Consider the following 24,447-nt stretch of genomic DNA (forward strand, 5'->3'; position numbering starts at 1 on the left):
TGGTGACATGAGGAAGGTATCTTAGCTTCCCAATCCTGCTGTGTGAAATGGACTAATAACAACTTGGTAATCATATCCATGCACCGCATTTGCATGTGCTTTGTAGATGTGGCGCACTTTGAGGCGATGTCATGCGTAACGTAAGATGAAGACGCTGAGGGTGTACGCGTGAGGGCACGCATCATATTGCATACATCCTTGCATTAACAAGAGTACTTAGGATTTATTTAATTGTTCTGCTTTATCATTACTGTTTGATTGAACTGATAGCATGTTAACCAGTGCCTTATTGTTCCACTGAGTTGATCACTCACTCCCACGTTTCTGAGGCGGTGTTAAACACCCACCAGACTCTGTCTTAGGTTCTGATGCTGGAGATGTGGATGCGACTTCTGAGGCAGAGCGGGAGATGGATGATGATGAGGCTGCCTTCTCTTATATGCAGTTTTCAAACGGGTTCTAGCGAGCATTGGTCTGATGAGCAGAATTATGGGATTATTTTTGGGAACTTAAATGATGTAACTTGATACTTATAATTTTGTTAAATAACACTTTCATACGACCTGACTTGTATATGTACTTCAGGGATTTACACTTGTACACATATTTTTCTATAAGTCTTCCGCTTGCTTTATTCACTTATCCCTGAATCATATCTGTGTTTTGGCTTAATCTATTCCATGTTTTATGCACTAATACAGTCAACATACATCCATCATTAAATATGTTGCATAAATTATGTTTTAGAACTGAGCCGAGTTATGCTCGACTCCCGAATTTCAGGATGACGGTCATCTCAAACTATTCCATGTTGATTGAAACGATGGGCATTTCTGGGTCAATTCCCTTCACTTCACGGTCATGCATTCGAATCGACCGTGAAGTGAAGGGAATTGACCGCGAAATGCCTCAAACGATCGTGAATCAACACTAATTGTTTGGGATGACCGTGAAGTGCATGGGAATGATCATGGTTTGAAGTGAATTGACCGCGAAATGCATGCAAATGACCGTAAAGTGAAGGGAATTAACCGCGAAATGCCGACCATGAATCAACACGGAATTGTTTGGGACGACCGTGAAGTGCATGGGAATGATCATGGTTTGAAGCGAATTGACCGCGAAATGCATGCAACTGACCGTGAAGTGAAGCGAATTGACCGCGAAATGCCTCGAAACGACCGTGAATCAACACGTAATTGTTTGGGACGACCGTGAAATGCATGGGAATGATCATGGTTTGAAGCGATTTGACTGTGAAATACATGCAAATGATCGTGAAGTGAAGGGCATTGACTGCGAAATGCCTCGAAACGACCGTGAATCAACACGTAATTGTTTGGGACGACCGTGAAATGCATGGGAATGATCATGGTTTGAAGCGATTTGACTGCGAAATGCATGCAAATGACCGTGAAGTGAGGGGAATTGACCGCGAAATGCCTCGAAACGACCGTGAATCAACACGGAATTGTTTGGGATGACCGCAAAATGCATGGGAATGATCATGGTTTGAAGCGATTTGACCACGAAATGCATGCAAATGACCATGAAGTGAAGGGAATTGACCGCGAAATGCCTCGAAACGACCGTGAATCAACACGGAATTGTTTGGGATGACCGTGAAATGCATGGGAATGATCATGGTTTGAAGCGATTTGACCGCGAAATGCATGCAAATGACCGTGAAGTGAGGGGAATTGACCGCGAAATGCCTCGAAATGACCGTGAATCAACACGGAATTGTTTGGGATGACCGCGAAATGCATGGGAATGATCATGGTTTGAAGCGATTTGACCGCGAAATGCATGCAAATGACCGTGAAGCGAAGGGAATTGACCGCGAAATGCCTCGAAACGACTGTAAATCAACACGGAATTGTTTGGGATAACTGTGAAATGCATGGGAATGATCATGGTTTGAAGCGATTTGACCGCGAAATGCATGCAAATGACCGTGAAGTGAGGGGAATTGACCGCGAAATGCCTCGAAACGACCGTGAATCAACACGGAATTGTTTGGGATGACCGTGAAATGCATGGGAATGATCATGGTTTGAAGCGATTTGACCGCGAAATACATGCAAATGACCATGAAATGAAGGGTATTGACCGCGAAATGCCTCGAAACGACTGTGAATCAACACGGAATTGTTTGGAATGACCGCAAAATGCATGTGAATGATCATGGTTTGAAGCAAATTGACCGCGAAATGCATGTAAATGACCGTGAAGTGAAGTAAATTGACCGCGAAATGCCTCGAAACGACCGTGAATCAACACGGAATTGTTTGGGATGACCGCGAAATGCATGGGAATGATCATGGTTTGAAGCGATTTAATCGCGAAATGCATGCAAATGACCGTGAAGTGAAGGGAATTGACCGCGAAATGCCTCAAAACGACCATGAATCAACACGGAATTGTTTGGGATGACCGTGAAATGCATGGGAATGATCATGGTTTGAAGCGATTTGACCGCGAAATACATGCAAATGACCGCGAAGTGAAGGGAATTGACCGCGAAATGCCTCGAAACGATCGTGAATCAACACAGAATTGTTTTGGATGACCGCGAAATGCATGGGAATGATCATGGTTTGAAGCGATTTGACCGCGAAATGCATGCAAATGACCGTGAAGTGAAGGGAATTGACTGTGAAATGCATGGAAATGACCGTGAATCAAAACGGAATCGCTGGGATTGACCGTGAAATGCATGGAATTGATCGCGAAGTAAATGAAATGAATGAAATTGACCGCGAACTGATTGAAATTGACCGCGAAGTGAATGAAATGGATTTTCGACCATAGATCTAATGGAATCTTGAAAAATAACCAGGTTGGTTGGCTAAAGTAGCTTCTCCTACCCCAAAATCATATAGGGTACGTCAAGTAACTAATTTTGGTTTAGGAGATATTCTTGTTAAATGAATAAAGAAATAAATGAAAAAAAGAGAGAATTTTTTTTTTATATGCTTATATATACATATTTATATAAATATGTATTAGAGAAAATTGTAAGTTGAATAAATTTATCTATGTAAAAAAAAAAAAAAAAAAAAAAAATCATAAACCAGCACAAACTACAGTTATGGCTACGGTTATAATCCGTTGCTATTGGTCATATCATCTTCGATAAATAACGAATACTCTTTGATATGTATCGAAAATTGCAGGATTTTTGAGGCAAACTCGTTGGACAGTTCTGGGCCTTTTTCGATTAATCGAAAGACCTTCGATACATATAAAAGGATATATCAAAGTGGCAAGGGCTACGGCTATGGCTACGGTTATAATCCATAGCTATAGAAAACACCGTAGCCATAAGTTCCTGGCCTATTTATTTATTATTATTTTATTTTTTACTTTTGTAATCCGCATCGCTTTTTGTGGGTCTTACGATGAGGTATGTGTTATATTCAAACCGTCCATATATTGGACGAACTCGTATTAAGGCTTGAGACGAAAAAATGAGATAGATCTAGCTATCAAGTAGACCACACTGTAAAAAGCTGTGGAAGATTGAACATCTACCATTGAAAACCTTTTAGGGGTCACAGAAGTTTTGGATCATTATGAAATTTTTTTTCCCCCTTGATCCAGGCTTTTGTGACCTTATGAATAGATTGGATGGAAAATAAATGTTATGGTGGGCCCTACAAAATTTTTAACGGTGAAAATCAATTTTTCCGTTGCTCTTTGTGGTGTGGTCCAGTTGATCTTTGGATATGATTCTTCTTTTTAATATAATGCTCCCAAATGATCTCGAAATATGGAAGAACGTCACGGATATAATAAATACATAAGTGTGGGACCATATAACTTTGATATCTTTTAAACCGTTCGTACAACACCGAGTTCGTGGAGCGTCGGCGCTCGTCCTCGGGCACCAGCCGATCCTCTCGCGGAAGGAAAAGTAGGGGCATTTTCGACCTTTGGCAAGCCATCCGTACAGCTGGGGCGCATTCTCGCAAGGGATAAAGAGGTGGGCCCAGTCTCCTAAGCGGGCCATAAATGGGTCGTACAGTCGTAAATTTCTCCGGACGAGTAGCCAATTCGTTTCCCATGTCGTGGTGGGCACGTAGGTTGTCAGTTCTGCTTTGTAATAAATTTCCAAAGGCGAAGGTACACTGATCGTCCGTAGGAGTGCGATGGATGATACACAAAGTTGAAAATTACAGGAATTGCATATGTGGCCTACAATTAATTTAAGTTAAACTATGCCAACCAGTTTATAAACTATATCATGAAACAAATATTAATCTTCTATTTTTTTTCTTAATATTAGATTATTATACATTTATTGGATGGCTGAAAATGAAAATTGGCCAATCATCTTATTTAGAAAAATTAGCATCCACGAATCAAAGGTCAGGATTATTCAACAAATTTTATTTTTTTACTGCAGCTCTTCAACAAACGGTTTCACAATTTGGTTAGTTTAATTTTAGTGAATATCTCTCCCTCTCTCTCTCTCTCTGTCTCTTTTGAGTGCCTGTGTATCAAGTATCATAATCTGTCAGGGTATCTAATAACTTCCATTTGCACACACCTTTTTGGGCCTTTTTATCATTATCATTTTAGTGCTCGCTAAATGGATGAACAGTTTGGATTAACACGTAGCTCATGATGAGACCACAGAAGTTGCTGAAATCAACCCACCAACTAGATGGCTAGTGTGTGGTATACCAGCCAATCAGCTTCCCTAATGATAGTAGTGGTGAATACACCCATGGTTGTAATAATTCAATGGCAATTGAATGGTCCACGATCCAGGAAACGGATCGGCTCCTCCCCCTGCCACTAGCCCGGTGGTAGTGTGGTATACCGAAGAGTTTTCTCAACCACCATGTGCTATGAACACTGGAGGAGAGGAAAGAGGAGAAGGGAATGATGTGCTCTTCTTCATGGTGGCCCACCAATCTCTCCAGCCTGAGGGATCCACGAAAAAGTGGGCACGTGGCACTTAGATATCCAGCCCATCTATCCAAACAAACCCTATGAAAGAGATGATCACATCTCAGCTCTCTAATCTCCTCACCTTCTTCAATCCTACACAAACAAATGGGACACTACTTTTTTCTCCCCGGCAGAAGCCCATTTGTAGTAACCGAACATAAATTCTTTGTCATTTATAGATGTGATCTTACCGTTGGATTCTACATTACATTGATCCAACGGTGGATCATGAGTCCTGATCACCAGCATGAGAAAACGTGATGGGAGAATGAATTTGCAGAAAGGATTAAAACGACAGGAGCATGAGAAGAGGAAGAGCGTCAGAGGGAGAGAGAATGAGCTTTGAGGGGAGAATGTAAGAAGTGTAGGATAGCTAGTAACTTATATATAAGCTAAGGGTTTTTTATTTATTTATTTATTATTTTACACACGCACACACACTCACGCTAGTGAAATTTCACCACCCATGGTTACTCGAACCTTGACCGGGAGTTAAAACTCCTGAGAGTCCGCCACCTGAAAAAGAGTTAGGACCCGAGCTGAGGTTAGTAACACGGGGAAGTCATTCACCTACCTATATATGTTATTCAACCACCTGTGTGGGGTCCATCATGTTGTATGTATGCCGTCCAACTCGCATGTAAAATGAGCCCTTCATGATGATGGGATTTCAAAAAATAAGGTTTGGAAAATCATTAGGTGGGCCCCACCATAGAGAGGACAACCACTCTAAAACTTCAAAGTTCACGTTGTGGTCTGTTGTGGCCTATATGATGGATGGATTGGCCTTACTTTCAAAATAGATTACTTTCTTGGTGGGGCCACTTGTCTAGACGGTTTAGATTTCACGTGTGAGTTAAAGTGGGCCCCACAAGTAGAGCTGTAGAGAGAGCTCTCTCTACGAACTACCTAGACGATCTGGCCTCATATAAGCCAGTGGGGAAAGAAAGGTTGACATGAGATTCACGTTTGTTGTTCTTTCAGGGCCTGTTTGAATTTTCAAACCAAATGGTAAATACATGGGAAATGGCTAATAATGATTTACCTAAGGTAATTCCAGCAGCAGAACTAACGCTTGATTTCACACTGACTACTTTTGGCACAAAACGATGATGCTATGAAATATATATGGGGCCATGGTCATATATGTGGCTTATCCACACCGTCCATCTATTATCCCAAATGAAATTAGGCATTATCGAAAAAGATGAGGAAGATCCAAAGCCCAATTGGGCCACACCACAGGATTTAAGAAATCAAATCCCTACCTTTAAAATTTTTTTGGGGCCACTCTTTCCTTGGTGTGGATCACTTGAGTGCTTGGATCGGCCTCATTTTTTGGTTCAGATACTTTCATGTTCAAAATGGACCAAAGAAAGCCAAACAGAGATGGAAATGATCTAGATCGTCAGAACCTTAAAGCAGTCATATTTCACGAGCTAAAATGAATTATACAACATATCATATAATTAAGATTTCTACTTTAGCCACAGTTGAGGTGCCCTCGCCAAATTTTTGTACGGTCAAAAATTCATTTTATTTTTGTTTTTAGTATTTATAATAAATTTTGGTTTGAATAAAAACTCTAATTTGAAACGGTATCACTGTTTAGAGGATTATAAATTCATTTTTATCATCTATTAATTAAATTTTAAATTTTTAGAATTTATTTATATTTTCTTATTTTTCTTGTGTATTCCAGGTATTGCTCTAACGAGTCTTGAGAAGCTCCGTTGATTCGGAGTAGTTATCACCTTAGGAAGACAGTGACCGACCTCATCATGTCTATCCCTGCGTAAGTTAGTTTAATGGTGTGGACCACCTTATGTACTGCTCAGATGTCCCATGCACTCTCCACGCTGGCACGTATGTTGTGGGTAAAGGGATGGCTGAGGGTGGCGCTAGCAAACCTCATTTAAATATCTCACACGTGTTGTACATGTGCTTGACGGGGCTTTGCTTAAGCTCACGCGCTTGAACAAGGCTATCACTCCACGAGACATCTAGCATGCCGGAGTCAAGGGTGCGAGATCCGAGCCGTACAATGGGTGGCCTAGTTGTTTAGATTGCGTGGCAGAAATATCAGGTTTGGAAAGCAGTACAGTAACGGTTAACATTCAAAGCGGCCGAAACTAAGATTGGATGACTATGATCTGCCAATCACGGAGATTTTGGGGCACCGTACGTCTGTCCAGATCGCAGCCCACCATATCAACAACCTCAATCATTCAACCACTGATGAAGGCCCACCTAATGGTCGGGCCAGATCTCTCACACGCGGATTAGCTACTGACACGTTGAGTAGCTTAACTCGATAATGAAGTGACGTCACCAAGTTCTGTGGGCCCCACTATGATGTATGTTTTGTATCCACACCGTCCATCCATTTGGAGATATCATATTAGTGCAAAGTCCAAAGAATAAGTCAGATCCAAAGTTCGAATGGACCCCACCACAGAAAACAGTGGGACGCCACCGTTAAAAACTTCTTACGGCCGCAAAAGTTTTCGATGAAGCTGATATTCGTGGTTTCCCTTATTTCATGTATGCGTTAACACAAGAACAGATTGGATCTCAAATAAACATCATGTGGACCTTATGAAGGTTTCAACGGTGGATGTTACTCTTCCCACTGTTTTCTATGGTGGGATCCACTCCAGCTTTGGATCTGCCTCATTATTTAGATAATGCCCTAAAATGATCTCTCCAAATTGATGGACGGTGTGGATACAACACATACATCATGGTGGGGCTCACAGAACTTGGTGACGGCACTTCAGTAGCCAATCTCGCTACGCAACCTGTCAGTAGCTAATCCGCGTCCACCTGTCCGGTCTTTCTTCCCGGCGATGACTAATAAGATCCATACAAGTCCTTTGATCATTTTTCGGCAAAATGATGCATTCACTTCACGTGGCATCGTCCTATTTTAGATTTCATAGTCTATTGATGGGCAAATCACAAACTTCCATACCAATTGCTTGCCGGATTAAATTAAGGTTTGTTATTGTTGTTGATAGTCTTAAATCTATTTCTAAATCTCATTGAGCATATGCGGATGCCATCGACAAACTGCTCGATCCTATCAAAAAAATTCGAAAAAAAAAATTGTATGTAATTGTTGGACAGTTTTGAAAGTTGGCATCGAACAATATTCAATGTCATCGATGGATCTTCGATGTATGTCGATGCCGCCAAAGGTCCTATCGAGTGGGTGCAGAGCCACGTAAGCGCAAAATTTGTTTCATATTCCGGTTGGTTTTTATATATATATATATATATATATATATTGGGTGTAATCGAAATTAAGGAGGAGATTGGGGCTTTCTAAAGTATTCTAAAAGGTTCAAGGGCATAAATAGGGTTTCAAAGGAGATTCGTTGGTTGTTCGAATTAACAATATCTACTATCTCTTGTAATTTTGCTTTCATAGTAATTTATTAACAATTTTGTACCTTGGTTTTTTTATAAAAGGATTTTTTCCATGTAAAATTTAGATTATCTTCTTCTTAGGTTTGTTTATGCTATTGCGATTATTTTGCTCAATTTTGTTCTATATATTTGTGCGAACAACTGCTATTATCTTTATAATAAGGGTTGTAACAACCATTTCAACTTTTGTAACAACCATTATGGTCTTTTTTTTTATTATTTTTTTATAATTTAAAAACTTTTGAAAAATTTATATTGATTTTATAATAGACCATTAGAGAGTTGTTACCATCTTAATGGAGGCACAATGAGTTGTTACTGGTTATTTTTTTCATAATGGCCATAAGACCCCATAACATATAATGGCTGCTACATTATTTTCACATTACGGCCACTACTGTAAAGCCTGCATCCTAGACCGTACGGTTCCTTAGACTTTTGCGGACCTCCCTATTGAATTCCGGTGACCCACGACGCGTAAATAACATTTGCGCACAACCCTAACTTCCGTGGACCTCCCTATTGAATTCCACTCGACCCGAGACTTGTACCCTAGCGACCACGCCGTCGCTGCGTCTCGAGCTTTGATTCGATACCCAGGCCAGGAGATGTGAGCTTATATTTATTTCAAAGAAATACCGCGCATTTGCGAAACCCGAGAGAATCTCTACCAAGTATCAATCAATCAATCAAGTACAACCCATCACTCACCCATACCTCTCTCTTCCCCAAAGTTAACATAACCCATACCTCTCAAGTCAAGTACACCCATCCCTCTCTCCTTACATCCCTGCTCTCTCCCTCATTCTCCACCCATTCCCCATGCACCAAGAGAGAGCCAACGTCTAAGCAATTCCAAGGAGAGAAAGCCAAGTGTGTGGCCCATCTCCCTACCACCCAATCTCACCATCAACCATTCAATCTTCATCATCCACCATTAAAGAAGTAGCCAAGGAGCTAAGGAAGCCAAGGGACTAAGAAAGAGTGTAATAGGTGAGTAATCTTAGGATTTCTACCGTTGATTTCTATTTGAGGGCCCACTTGTAGTGGGACCCAATTGATGTATGCATTTTATCTTGCATGGAGGAGCTCATAGTGGCGGAGCTCTTCCCATCTCCGCCATCTCTCTCTCTCTCTCTCTCTCTCTCTCTCTCTCTCTCTCTCTCTCTCTCTCTCTCTCTCTCTCTCTCTCTCTCTCTCTCTCCTTTTCATGTATGATGGCCCACCTTGATGTATGATCCACACCGTCCAACCAAGTGTACCAAACCGAGGCCCATGTTGCAGCCACCTTGCTGCCTGTTTGGGCAGACCCCATTTGAAGGGAATTATCAAATATCAGCTTGATCTTTTAGTGGGGTGGCCCACCTGCGTGGAACCCACATTGATGTATGTTGTAGCCACACCGTCTATTTGAAGAGATCATCTTAGGACATGAACCCAAGGTGGGCCAGATCTAGCAGTAGGTTACCGTCCTACTGCAGACCACCATGGTACATGTGCTGTAGTCCCACCGTCCAGCAATGGACGGTGGGACCCACCTTTAATTTATGTGTTGTGTCTCCACCATCCATCAGATGGACGATGGGACCACCATAGCATATATTGTATACAAATCGCCCAGCAAGGGGATCTGGACCCCACCCTGATATCTATGTTGTATCTCCACCACAATGTCCCCTGACGCATGATCCAGGCCATCTAGATTACGTGGGGCCTACCGTGATGTAGTGTTTTATCTATGTTGTGCATCTAGGAGGTGGGACCCACCAGATGTGATTATCCACGCCATCCGTCTATTTGTGTGGGGCCCTACACGTGTAGTGCATCCACACCATCCATACCTTGGACGGTGGGACCCACCTTACACGTGGGGCCTACCTTGATGTAGAAAGCGAATTGGCTGGTGAACCTCACACCAGCACTATATGCTGTTGTTATGATGTTAGCAAGTTCTGTGGTCTGACATGAGGTATGTATTATATCCCAACCGTCCGTGTGGGACCTGCTCCACATGTATTGCATGTGTGGAGGTGGGGCCCACTAGATGTATACATTGTATATTTACACCGTCCATTTTGGACAGTGCCACGTGGGGCCTACCATTGATATATGTGTTTTATATCCAACCGTCCATCCATTTTGAAGTGGCCCACCATGATCTAGACTATGGGCCCTATCCATGCAGTCCACCGTTGTCATACCCCAAACCTGGAAATTGGATTCACATGAATCCCGATCGCCGAACTCTGTGCCGATAGCCTCCATAGTACCCCATTCTCAGCCCCCGCCACACATACGCCAGGTTTCGATCCTATGATCCTATAAAGAGAATTTTTCAACGTACATTTGTCTTATAAGAAGCATAACCACACGTATACCCAAATCATAAAGGCAACATCATCATCACATATCCACTAATATGAACATTTGAATACAATGTTGAAAGGAAAATACATATGTTAAAATCAGAGCTCCAGAAGACAGCTGCACGCTCCACGCTGCTACAACCTAACATCACCTGCACGCATTTATCATGCATAAGCTTATAAAAAGCTTAGAGGGTAGTGAAAGTGTGTGCACAAGATAAGTGCTAAGTATACCATAAATCCCATAAATCATACATCATCGGAATAAACAGAAATACTGACAAGCTCATAAATTATACAATATCAGAAACATTAGCAAGTTCATAAATCATATGATATCAGAATTACTGGTAAGTCTATAAAATATCCAATATCAGAATATGCAATGCGGATCGGCTATGCAAATGTGAAAGCTAAATATCAGATGCCGATGATGCAATACAATATGCAAATCCTGCTAAGTCCGTCTAAGCCATCTAAGTACAAAAACTTAATAACCCAAAATGCTAAGTATTGTGTATGCAATGTAATATGCGGTGTAAATGAAATGACCATGCTGGAATGTAAAGTCAGGATGATGGTACGTAGTATCGCAGGCTACGGGTCCACCACAAGAGACTTCTATCTAAACCAGTCCCATACCTAAATTTGGATAGTCAGACTCAACATGGTAAACTCCTGATCTCAGGTTAGTCGCGCGCCCAACCGAAATCTTGGTTATGGAAGGTACACGTAACGAATAGTTACGCACCACCAGCCCGAGTGGATAGTAAATGAATGAATGAATGGATATGCAATTCCTGCTCAATAAGTCCACATATCAGTATGGTTGCTCTTTGAGAAAATCACCGGGGTCTATAACACTCCACTCTGACTGCCTCCTCCCTAGCTGTACAGCCAAGCGAGTGGAAGAGACCTCACTATCCGCCTAGCCAGCAGTATGCCAATACCTACTCGGCTTGTCGATAGCGGACCCATTTACGAGCTGGTCATACTCAGCCTAGCTTATAGCCCCCTCACTCGGGCGGATAAGGCCACACCCCCTCCCAACCGACCACTACACAGTGGGAGATGCAGCCTACTGGTATTTGGCACTCGGACGCTCATATTCCACTCGGTCTAAACGTTGGGGCTTCTCCTCGCCTCGGAGGTTCTGAGATTTTCACCCAAGGACATCCTAAGTGCCCACAGTGCTAGAACCAAATATTTTTGGTGTCCCATCTAGGGCGTACAATGATCAAGTCACACGTATGCGAGATGCATGAGTCACACTGCCCAGTCATGCAGCAATCCTGCCCGTACTGTATGATAATGTGGGGCACTCCGTCTGATAAGGAGTCTCGTAAATGGTCTACCCAATGACGTATGCTATGATCAAACATTCGTCATATTAGGCATCATATGATGCATATGGGCATGAATCATGGAGTTATACTAAGCATGTTATATGGTGATGAACTATCCTCACAATGAAGATGGGCCTTGATGGCATACACACAACAAGTATGGGCCTATCAATGGGCCCTAGGGAGAGTAATAATGTAGACATTTAACCAACATTATTCTTACAATGTAGATGTCAAACCAACATTGCTCCTAAGGCATGACCTGTCATAAATGTCATTACATAACCCATTGTGGAATCACACGATGCAATAGACCTTATATACATCCTGTTGGGCCTCGACCCATGTGCCTCAAATACATCAAATGGGCGTCATCATATGGTCATCATATATGTCAAGGTGGGCCTCAACAACGGGCTGCATACACATCACGGTGGGCCTCAATAACGGGCCTTGAATACATCACAATGGGCCTTAACCCATGAGCTCCAAATACATCACAATGGGCCTTGACCCATGGGCCCTAATACATCACATTGGGTATTAACCCATGGGCCTCAGATTCAAGCAGGTGGGCCCCATCATATGGGCCTCATATATATACCAAGGTGGCCTCAACAACGGCCACAATTACATTAATATGGGCCCATCACATGGGCCTTATAAATATCAAGGTGGGACTCAACGGATGGCCACAAGTACATATATATATATATATATATATATGAATCATATCAAGAGATCAATCGATCCTCACTTCAAATAACAGTGTTGGGGATCCACTTAAACCATGGATCTGACTCATTCTTTAGCCCCTGCCATAAAATGAGCTTTCAAATTGGTTGGACGGTTTGGATGCAACACATGCATCATGGTGGGTTCCATAGATGGACGGTGAGGGTGAAACAGGTGGGGCCCACATAACTTGGTGACGTCACATACACCAGCTACATAGCTGGTGTGTGGCATGCCAGCCAATTTGCTTCATAAGGTGGGCCCACATGTGTGGCCCACCATAACATTTATTTTCCATCCAACGTTGATAAGGTCACACAAACCCGAGGAAAAACAAATTACATAATGATCCAAACTTCCGTGAAAACCCCAAATGGGTTTCAATGGCTGATGTTCAATCCACACTGCTTTTGTGGGGTGGCCCACCCGACTGACGGCTGGATGGCAAGGATAAAACACGTACATCACAGTGGGTCCCACCGTCTAGTGGTGTGGATGGTGAGGCAAGAACACGTGCATCATCAGGTCACCTACGGTCCGTAGGCAGTCTTCTAACGGCCCACCTACAGTCACCAATGAGTTGAGGGAACCGTTCATAGGCCTAAATCTGTATAAGAACAATTATCATGCATTACATATTAGTTTACATGTATGGAGGAAAACGGAAAAAATTTGAACTCAAAGTATGAATTAGGACAAGAATAACGTACTTGTAGGACAAGCGTGCATCTGCATATATTATATGATTTGGGGTACTGGCCAGTCGCCTTTTCCTCTGAATAATGCTAGACGCAGCAGTAACCCCATTTTTTAAATAATCATACCCCACACTGCCCTAGGGGTAGTTATTAAAATAATCCAAGTCATCAACCATGTCGATAAACGTATCAACACAATTATTCTTTTGCGGAGATCCAACTAATAGACTCTCAACACAAATTATTAGAGCTAGCTTCACCACGTCCATATGTTCTTCTTTATCGGTGAGTGACTGATAGGCATCTTTCAATACTTGTCTACTAACGCCGCCTGCACTCAGGTAGGTCTCCCTAATGACTTTTCCTGCCTCTGCTCTTCCGGCCTCGACATGACCGCCACCATTTATCCTAAGTAGTCCAAACTCAAGACCCATTATTAGCGCAAAATTGAGATCTGTAAATTTTATCTTGGTGCCTTGAACATCGAATTTTAAATCACCAACATGCCTTTGCATCAGGCAATGCATGATCTGAGACTGTGTCATCCACTCGGCCAGTGGAAAGTCAACCAGAAATCCAAAACAGTTGTCTCTAAATAGTTTCTTTCTATTAGGTTTCTTCTCCATATCTTCAACCAAGACTTTAAGAAAACTGACAGAGCACTTGGGAGAGACCTGTGCCTTTTCAAAGTCTAAGCATGTGGTCATGATTAGCTTGTTTCGACCTGCATTCCAATATGGTCTTGGATTGTTAATCAATAATAAGATAGTCTTGCAAAATCTAACATGGGTCGTAATTGTACTACAAAGTGGATCGGGGTTGTAATCCATGAAGGGTCGTATTTATCATGAGTTCTAAAGGAACGTGGTTAACATGCGACACAGTTCGTTGTTGTCATTTATGCTGGATCGTGGTTGTCATCTGTGCTGGGTCGTGGTTGACAGTCATCGCCACTCAACGAGTACATTTACAAGTTCAGTACAACTCAGTCAATATAAATGGCAAATCAAGGTAATGGTTGACAGGGACGGTATATCGTGGTTATTATGTTATGTGGGTTGTGGCTGTGAACCACGACTCAATGTAGATGACATCAACGATATGTATGGCATGACAACCACGATCGTGGTTGTCATGCCATACATATCGTTGATGTCATCTACATTGAGTCGTGGTTCACAGCCACAACCCACATAACATAATAACCACGATATACCGTCCCTGTCAACCATTACCTTGATTTGCCATTTATATTGACTGAGTTGTACTGAACTTGTCGTTATATTCATATACATTGGGTTGTGGTTCACAACCACAACCCACATAACATAATAACCACCACACACTGTCCTTGTCAACCATTACCTTGCTTTACCATTTATATTGACTGAGCTGCACTAGACTTGTAAATGTACTCGCTGAGTGGCGATGGAGGGGCCTAGTGAAGAAGATTCAAAACCAGTAAAAAAAAATAGGGTTAGGGATAAAAAGTGGAGTCCCAGTGTTCCGTACAGGGACAAGCAGTTGATGTTCTGCCTTTGGAATATTAAAGTTGGTGTTCCATATGAGGACAAGTGGTTGTTTTACATTGTATATCTTCCAACCTCGGACGTTTCTAAGTCACATCGAACTGCCTTTTCTCTGATCCGCACCATCCATTTTATTTGTAACATCAAGAAACAGAATTACCCAAAGAATGGTCAAAATATTCGAATCCAAGGGACCACAACAGTTCAACTAATAGATTTTATAAAATCCCGTAATTTGTCATCTTTATGCAGTGTGGGCCACTGATGGCTCGATATGTGTCACTCATAAGATTTTCAAAGGAATCCATCATCCACGAACAATTCCAATGGATTGGATTCGATCTATGATGGGGCCATAGACTTGAGCCAGATGATTGACGATTGATGTTCTGCGTTTGGAATCGTAAGCGAACTTCCCCCCTTTAGCACGCTATCTTTAGTGTATGTACATGTGACATATTAATTCAGTACAAACTAAGATATATGGGGTCCATAGTGATATATAAATGTCATTTAAACTGACCATCGCATGTAATGTACGTATATATAGGCATATCATAAAAATAAGTTTAATCGGGTAGATGTACGACCCACGTAGTTCTCAACACCTTCTAACCATTTATTTCGGTGTGATCTACTACGCAATATATATAATGAAAACTACGATATATATCGTTATATCAACTACGACTCATCAAACATTAACACCACGACCCATATAACATAATAACCACGATACAAAGTTGTGGGCCCAAGACTTGGGCTTCAAATTGGATATGGTGAAGGCTTTCGTTGTCACAACTTGATAAAAGTCATCTCTACCTTGCACAATGACAAACACGACCCTTCGTAGATGACAACCACGATCCTTCACATTGTTAATACATGACCCAGGCAAAGGATCATTGTTAACTCTTTCTATTTTTTTATTATTATGGTTTTCATGTAAAATGGATTGTGGTTGTTATGATATATGGATCGTAGTGTTGGTTACTATGGGTCGTTGTTGTCGTATTATACAGATCGTTGTTGTTGTATTATACGGATCGTTGTTGTCATGTTATATAGATCGTGGTTTTCATGTTTTATGGATCGTGGTTGTCATGTTATATGGATCGCTATTGTCATATTACAAAATATCGAGTTCGTTTGCCTAGAAATTTCACTCCCCAACTATAGGGTTGTGATGTAGTAATAAACTCGGTAAGACCGAGGTCGAATCCCAAGGGACTGATACCTGTACATTATCTGAAACCAAGTAGAACTAGAACTAGACTAAAATGTGATCTAAACCAAATAGAATTTAAGGAATAATTGTGGAATAATTATCTAAAACTTAAGAAATTCAGAGGAAGAAAACTAGGGATTCAGAGGATCCACTTATAGAGATCAGGGAGATCTTTGAAGGGTGTAATCATGAAAATCAAACTGAACTTGCTTGATTTAGTCTTCACGAGATGAAAGGTATGTGAATCAGAATAGATTCCATCATCAAACCATGCCCAGGAGACAGAGCAAACAACAGAATTAAACTAATTACCAACCAATCAACAATGCATGAAAGTTAGGAAGGATACCGCCATCCGACCATGCCCAGGAGACGATGGTGAACAATAGGGCTTCCTGACATCATAAACATCAAAAGGAGAAAGAAATACTCAAAACCATCGCAGATCTATTGTAATTTCAGTCACAACAAACCATTAAAAATAACTGAAAGTATTCCTTTTAATTTGAACAAAAATCAACATCAGTCAGTCTAAACAATAGGCACAAGCAAAGTCTCTCCCATCAGACTACAAGCTTCACCTCTTAGCCCTAGCTAAGAGGTTTAGCCCAACATGATTGGACTAGATCTCATAGAAATAAGAAAAAACAAATAAAAACTTTAAAATAATACTCTCTCTTCTTGTTCACGGCTGCCTCCAAGCTTCACGTCCAAAGCTTTTAAAGATCTTCCCTCCTCCTTTTCTTCTCCTGGATCTCCTTTATAGAAGAATTCGGCGCAATGCTGTCGCTGGCGGAGTCGGTGCAGAAAGCTTTTGCTTACGCAGTCCCTGTTTTACGCAGTTTAGAAACTTAAAAATACCTTGCATTTGGTTGATTTTTCGGATGGCTGTACAGGCTTGGTTTCAAAATTTCTTCATGGCTGGGGTCTTGGCTGGCGTGGGCTCCACATGAATGGTTCAGATCGTTCATCCGATCAAGGATGATGGGCAACAACCATCCGGAATTTTCGAATTTCTCCGGACTGCGTAAATAGGGCCTGCGTATCGTTACGCTGTGACGATGGTGGGGTCCACAATCAGTTTCAAATGAGAAATCCAATCCGTCCACCGGATTTCTCTCGAAATTTCGGTCGGGAAAGAGAGGTTTTTGGCCGTCCGTTGATGTGGCCCACAGAATTATCACCTGACCGTTTTGTCTGCGTCCGAACGGCTGAAATCTGTTTCATGCTTCTTCTAGGAAAAATTCCACTTAGGTGAGGGTCACGCCCTCCCTCTGGACTCAATGGACGGTTCAGATGGATGATTTGGATGAAAGGTGGGCCCCACTACGAGAGATCGGCGGACGCTGGTGCGTCCGCTGTTGCTGCTGCGGAAAGAGTCGGGTAAGCCGACTTTGAACAGGAGACTTGGCCCGGTGCGGCTCGCGTGCGGACGTGCTGTGTACACGCACGTCGCACGTGGGGTCCACTGTAATGTGTGCAGTCGATCCACTCCACTTATATCTCTCCTCTTGTAGATTGAGTGGTTGAGACCAAACTTGAAGAATATCCAGATATCAGGTGGGCCCCAAATTGCTGTTCTATGGGCTGATCTAACTGTTGGGCCACTTCCATAGTGATCTGAGGGTTGGAATTTGATATGTACGGTTAATTTATGGCCCTCAGGCCATGCATGCAGTTTTGAGCCAATCAGATGGCGGGAACTATGTGATCTTGCATTCTTCACCAATTTCGGGCCTCTTTAACGTGAATGGCTTGATTTTCTCAGATCCCTGGCATGCAAATTCTTCAGTCTTGGTTCTATGTAGTGTGTCCCTTGTTCTGATGACTTCGGAGTGTCAAATCCACGCTTTTAGTACTATTTTTCAGTCCACGCTCCTGATTACATCCTGCAATAAAAACACAATTAAAATATGACGTTAAGCACTATCATGTACGTAAAATCAGGCAATAACTGGGGTCTGATATGTAATATTTGACCCTCAACACAACCCCCAACCAGCATCTTGCTAGTCCCGAGCAAGGTATGCGAAAAATAAATTGAGAATTACAGAACAATTTCTATAAACTCGAGTGATTTTTGCAGAATAATCCAGATATGAGAATTCTCAGATTCATGAATGTGGGGCCTTACTCTCTCCTAGACTCAAACACACGGTAAATTTCATAATCAATTTCAAAATATTAGTCCCTCAATTAGAACAATCCTAAACACTGAGTTCCACAGGTGTATAGTGTAATCTCGGTTTTCAACATTAATACGCAACTCTCTGTTTCAGGATATCATTGGTAACCAACAAGAGAGTCCATGATAACCAAAACTTGCTTCGAAGATCATCTTTTCATTCCTTCAGCTTTTGATTTTTTTTTTATTAAAAGTAATACCAAAACAAATCCTCACCTATAGGGAGCAAACCTATGGTGAAGACTGCGTACTCAAACCTTTTTACGTATTATCCGTAGGGAATGAAATCCACACGTATAGGGAGCAAACCTATAGTGAAGAGTCCTTGCCTAACCTCTTTCAACGGTATCTTTTCCTTTCAATTGATCATGACGGGCAATTTTTCAAGATGGTTCCTTCCATGCTTACTGATCACCAAATTAACCCTTCAGTATCAAACTGAAATCTTAATGTGTAAGCGAAATGTGACATGTGAAATCATGACTCAATCAATGTTTAAAACCTCTAACCATGGACTAACAATTTAAATTTAACTGTGAAATCTAATAGATAACTGAATCCAAGAGTCATAAAGTACCAACATCACGCATCTTGAAATTCTAAGTGCCCTAGATGGCCGTCAAAATCACTTCGAATTCATCAGAAGTCCTAGAAAACTTTTTAAAAAATTTCCACAATTTTTGTTCAAGACCAAGAAAATGCTGATTAGGTCACCTAATCTCCCACCCCCAACCTAAAATCTACATTGTCCTCAATGTAAAAGATATGAGCATGCAATGCACTTGGGACAACGAAAAGTAAATATGAAGTGATGGGAAGATAGTACCTGGATGATGAATCGAGAGACACTTTCCAAGAGATCGCAGCATGGGCGTCGGTCAGCACGAGAGAGAAGGCAACACAAAAATAAAAATAAAATCCTACCTATACCACTTTCGTAGGTGCTCTCGATTGCATTTAGCGTATGCAACAAGCCTTTAAACCCCTAGGTTGCCCCTAGTGGACGAGTTGTAGTCTCGTGAGGGTTTGCAGTAATGTTACCCACAAACATTGAACTAACTAATGATAAAAACGAAATGAAATGAAGAGCTGGGTTGCCTCCCAGGAGCGCTAAGTTTACCGTCTTCAGCCAGACAAATAAAGCAACTACCCTAGTCCTATGAAAGCGATAAACCTAACTATATCTCCATCAGATTAGGAGATCAATTCTGGTAAACAGGAGTAGTCAGAGGCATGGACATGTCCTCTGAATCAAATTTCTCGACAAATGGTTTCAATCGATGTCCATTGACTTTAAACTCCTTACCATTGTCGGGATCTCTTATCTCAACGGCCCCATGAGGAAAAACAGTAACAACAATGTAAGGGCCGGTCCAACGAGATCGAAGCTTACCCGGAAAGAGATGTAATCGAGAATTGTACAAAAGGACCTTCTGACCAGGCGTGAATGATTTTCGCAAAATGTGTTGGTCATGAAATGCTTTCATCTTGTCCTTGTAAATTCTCGAATTATCGTACGCATCATTCCGGATTTCCTCAAGTTCATTCAATTGAAGTTTGCGTAGCGAGCCAGCATTGTCCAGATTGAAATTAAGATTTTTGATCACCCAGACGCTTTATGTTCCGGCTCCACGAGGCAAGTGACAAACTTTCCTATAGACAAGTCTAAAGGGAGACATTCCAATAGGGGTTTTAAAGGCGATGCGGTATGCCCATAAGGCATCGGTCAATCGGATTGACCAATCCTTACGATCGGGGTTAACCGTTTTCTCCAAAATGTGTTTAATTTTCCTATTAGAAATCTCGGCTTGCCCACTTGTCGTGGGTGGTATGGAGTGCTCACCTTATGAGAGATACCGTATTTCTTCATTAAGCTCTCAAATGGTTTATTACAAAAGTGTGAGCCCCATCACTAATGATGGCTCGAGGCGTCCAATCGAGAAAGGATGTTTTCTTTTAGGAATTTAATGACCGTGCGATGGTCATTAGTTCGACACGGAATCGCTTCGACCCATTTAGTGACATAATCCACGGCGAGTAAAATATACTGATTTCCAAAGCGATTGGGGGAATGGTCCCATGAAATCGATGCCCCAAGCAATCAAATGCTTCAATGATAAGGATGAGATTCAAAGGCATCATATTTCGACGGACAATGCTCCCAATTTTCGACAACGCTCACAAGCTTTGCAAAACTCATGAGTATCCCTAAATATAGTAGGCCAATAAAAGTCACACCTGCAGAATCTTGGTCGTGGTCTTTTTAGCGAAAAGTGACTACCACAGGACTGTGAGTGACAGAAGGAGATGACGCTCTGATGCTCATCGTCTGGTACACATCTCCTTAGAATTTGGTCTGGACAATATTTAAATAAATAAGGATCATCCCAGAAAAAGTTGCGCACCTTGGTGAAGAATTTCTTCTTATCTTGCACAGTCCACTGTGTCGGTATGACACCTGTAGCAAGATAATTAGCAATATCAGCGAACCAAGGTGAATGGGAGACTCTGAATAGTTGTTCATCAGGGAACATATCGTTGATATGGGTCGTCTCAAGGGGATCAGAGGTATTAAGGCGAGAAAGGTGATCGGCCACAACGTTTTCTACTCCCTTTTTATCTTTAATTTCCAAATCAAATTCTTGGAGTAGAAGAATCCATCGTATCAGGTGGGGCTTAGAATCATTCCTAGAAAGAAGATACTTCAGTACCGCATGATCTGTGTAGATAATAATCTTGGATCCGATCAAGTATGACCTAAATTTGTCCAAGGCGAACACTACGGCTAAGAGTTCCTTTTCCGTAGTCGAGTAGTTCACTTGGGCAGAATTTAAAGTTCTACTTGCGTAATGAATGACGTAGAGCCTCTTATCTTTTCTCTGGCCTAGAACCGCCCCAAGAGCATAATCAGAAGCATCGCACATAAGCTCAAAAGGAAGGCTCCAATCGGGTGGCTGCATGATGGGTGCAGTGGTTAACATGCCCTTAAGCTTGGTGAAAGCTTCCTGGCATTGCTCAGTCCACTCGTATGGTGCATCCTTTTGTAGAAGATTACATAAGGGACGAGAGAGGAGACTAAAGTCCTTTATGAATCGTCTATAAAACCCTGCGTGTCCTAAGAAGGATTGCACATCTCTGATGTTCTTGGGTGGAGGTAGGTTAGAGATAAGATCGATTTTTGCCTTATCTACCTCGATTCCCTTGGACGAGATGATATGCCCAAGGACAATTCCTTTCTGAACCATGAAATGACACTTCTCCCAATTAAGTACCAAGTTCTTTTCTTCACATCTTTTCAGCACACATTTAAGACTTTCCAAGCACTTGCTGAAAGATGGACCGTAAACAGAGAAATCGTCCATGAAGACCTCTAGATATTGCCCCACCATATCAGAAAAGATACTAAGCATACATCGCTGAAAGGTGGCAGGGGCATTACATAGTCCGAATGGCATCCTTCGGTAGGCAAAGGTGCCGTAGGGACATGTAAATGTGGTCTTTTTCTGGTCTTCAGGGGCTATCTCTATCTGGTTGTAGCCCGAATACCCGTCAAGGAAACAGTAATAGGAATGACCAGCTAACCTTTCCAGGATCTGATCAATGAATGGTAAAGGAAAGTGGTCTTTCCTCGTGACGGTATTCAACTTCCTGTAGTCAATGCACATTCTCCAACCAGTAGTGACTCTAGTTGGCACGAGTTCATTATTAGCATTGGCTACGATGGTGATTCCGGACTTCTTAGGGACCACTTGAGTTGGACTCACCCATTGACTATCAGATATAGGGTATATGATACCCACGTCCAATAGTTTAAGAACCTCGGCCTTAACCACTTCCTTCATGTTTGGATTTAGTCTACATTGTGGTTGCCGAGCGGTCTTAGCATTATCCTCAAGATAAATGCGGTGAGTACAAATCGAGGGGTTGATTCCCTTGAGGTCCGCTATCGTCCATCCAAGGGCTCCCTTATGCTCAATGAGAGTAGATATGAGCATACTCTCCTGTTCTTTCTCCAGGTGGGCAGAGATCACCACCGGGTATGTCTCATCTTGACCTAAATAGACATATTTTAAATCAGAGGGCAAAGGTTTTAGGTCAAGCTTCGGTGGCTTGAGGTTAGACGGTAGAGGTACTACATCAGTTTGAGGCAACTCTTCAAATTGTGGCCTCCACCGGTTAACTTCAAGTACCGGTGCAGTATCAAGCAAGGCACACGTCTCCCTAATCATGTCATCATCAAAATCATAGGAGTGGGCCAGGCACGTCTCTAGAGGGTCAGAGGATAAGGTTAGAGGTGTCGTATCTTCCACTAAAGAGTCAATCATGTTAATGTCGTGGAAATCGTCATCATCCTCTAAGTTTCTGCCGTTATTGAAAAAGATGTTTGACTCCAATGTCATATTCCCAAAAGACATAGTCATGACACCATTCCTGCAATTGATAATTGCGTTTGAAGTGGCAAGGAATGGGCGACCAAGAATGACGGGGATCTGAGTGCTCATGTTATTGATGGGTTCGGTGTCCAGGATGATAAAATCTACAGGGTAGTAAAATCTATCAACTTGGACCAACACATCCTCAATTATCCCTCTTGGTACACGAACAGAGCGATCAACAAGTTGTAGTGTGGTTAGGGTGGGTTTTAATTCACCCAAACCTAACTGTTTGTATACCGAGTAGGGAATCAAATTGATGCTCGCTCCTAAGTTAAGAAGTGCATGATCAATTCGATGGTCCCCGATTACACATGATATGGTTGGGCTACCAGGATCTTTGAATTTCTATGGCACGTCTTGCTTCAGGATGGCACTCACTTTCTTAGTTAAGAAGATCTTCTTTTGAATACTCCGCCGTCTCTTGGAGTTTCGGTTCTAATTTTTGTGGGGCATCACTAGATCCATCATTGTTGTCCTCTTGGTTCTTGAGGCTTTTCGGGCCTACCTCAGGAAGAGTTTTATCAATGATCTTTCCACTCCTAAGAGTGGCAATTGATTTGAAGAGCTGGGATCACTAATCTCGTACTGCAGTTTAGGATTGGGGAGAGGTTGTGCAGGAAGCATCCCCTTTTCTATAACAGTCATACGAGAATCTATCTTTTGCATAAAATCTGTAAATTCCCACATTGCCTGAGCCAGCTCTTGTATGGAATTTTGAACCGGTTCCTCTTGAGGTTTCACTTGATTTGAATTTTGATTGAAGAAACCTTGAGGGGTAACCATTTGTCCATTCCTCCAACTAAAGTTTGGATGATTTTTCCAACTAGAATTGTATGTATTGGAGTTAGGTCTAGTAAAAGGTCTTTGATGGTTGTTTACGGCATTGGCTTGTTCATTCAACACTCCTCGAAAGGCAGGTATTGTAGGATAGTTTTCAGTTGTGTGAATGTTGCAATCACAGATGCCGCAAACAATTTCATTGACCTTATCCTTCTTTCCTTCCATGGCCTCAAATTTTCTTATGAGATTATGCACTTTATAATTGAGATCATCTTCTTCTTTCAGGAGATACATTCCGCCTTTCTTCTTAGATTGAGTTGGTCTAGACGTGGTGTTTGATTTTGGGTAATAGTCCCAAGATTGTGTTTTTTCAGCCAGACTATCGAGGTAGTCCCATACCTTGTCGACATCTTTATTAATGAACTCTCCATTACACATTGTCTCGACCATTTGGCGCATGGAAGATGTCAGTCCATCGTAGAAAAAATTTGTAATGCGCCACGTTTCAAATCCGTGTTGTGGGCATGAACTGACCAAATCTTTGAACCTTTCCCAACATTGGAAGAATGTTTCATCTTCCTTTTGGGCAAAGTTCATGATTGCTTTTCTGAGGGTAATCGTTTTATGATGTGGGAAGAATTTTTTTATGAATTCCCTCTGCATGTCGTTCCATGTGCCAATGGATCTAGGACGCAGTGAATGTAACCACGTCTTAGCCTTCTCTTTTAAGGAAAAAGGAAAGAGTTTCAG

At 41.9% G+C, this 24,447-nt stretch overlaps 1 protein-coding gene and 1 non-coding gene across 2 annotated transcripts in view; both read left to right on the plus strand.

Moving 5' to 3' along the window:
- The window catches only part of LOC131226837 (intermediate cleaving peptidase 55, mitochondrial-like), a 105,726-nt gene that overhangs the window by 68,269 nt on the left and 13,010 nt on the right, over positions 1-24,447 (plus strand). The window lies entirely within an intron of this gene.
- LOC131228468 (small nucleolar RNA R71) lies at positions 24,206-24,312 on the plus strand. The gene has a single exon (XR_009162971.1). It is a non-coding gene; the product is annotated as a small nucleolar RNA R71 (small nucleolar RNA).

This window comes from Magnolia sinica, chromosome 15 (assembly GCF_029962835.1).
Source record: "Magnolia sinica isolate HGM2019 chromosome 15, MsV1, whole genome shotgun sequence".
Classification (NCBI taxonomy): domain Eukaryota; kingdom Viridiplantae; phylum Streptophyta; class Magnoliopsida; order Magnoliales; family Magnoliaceae; genus Magnolia; species Magnolia sinica.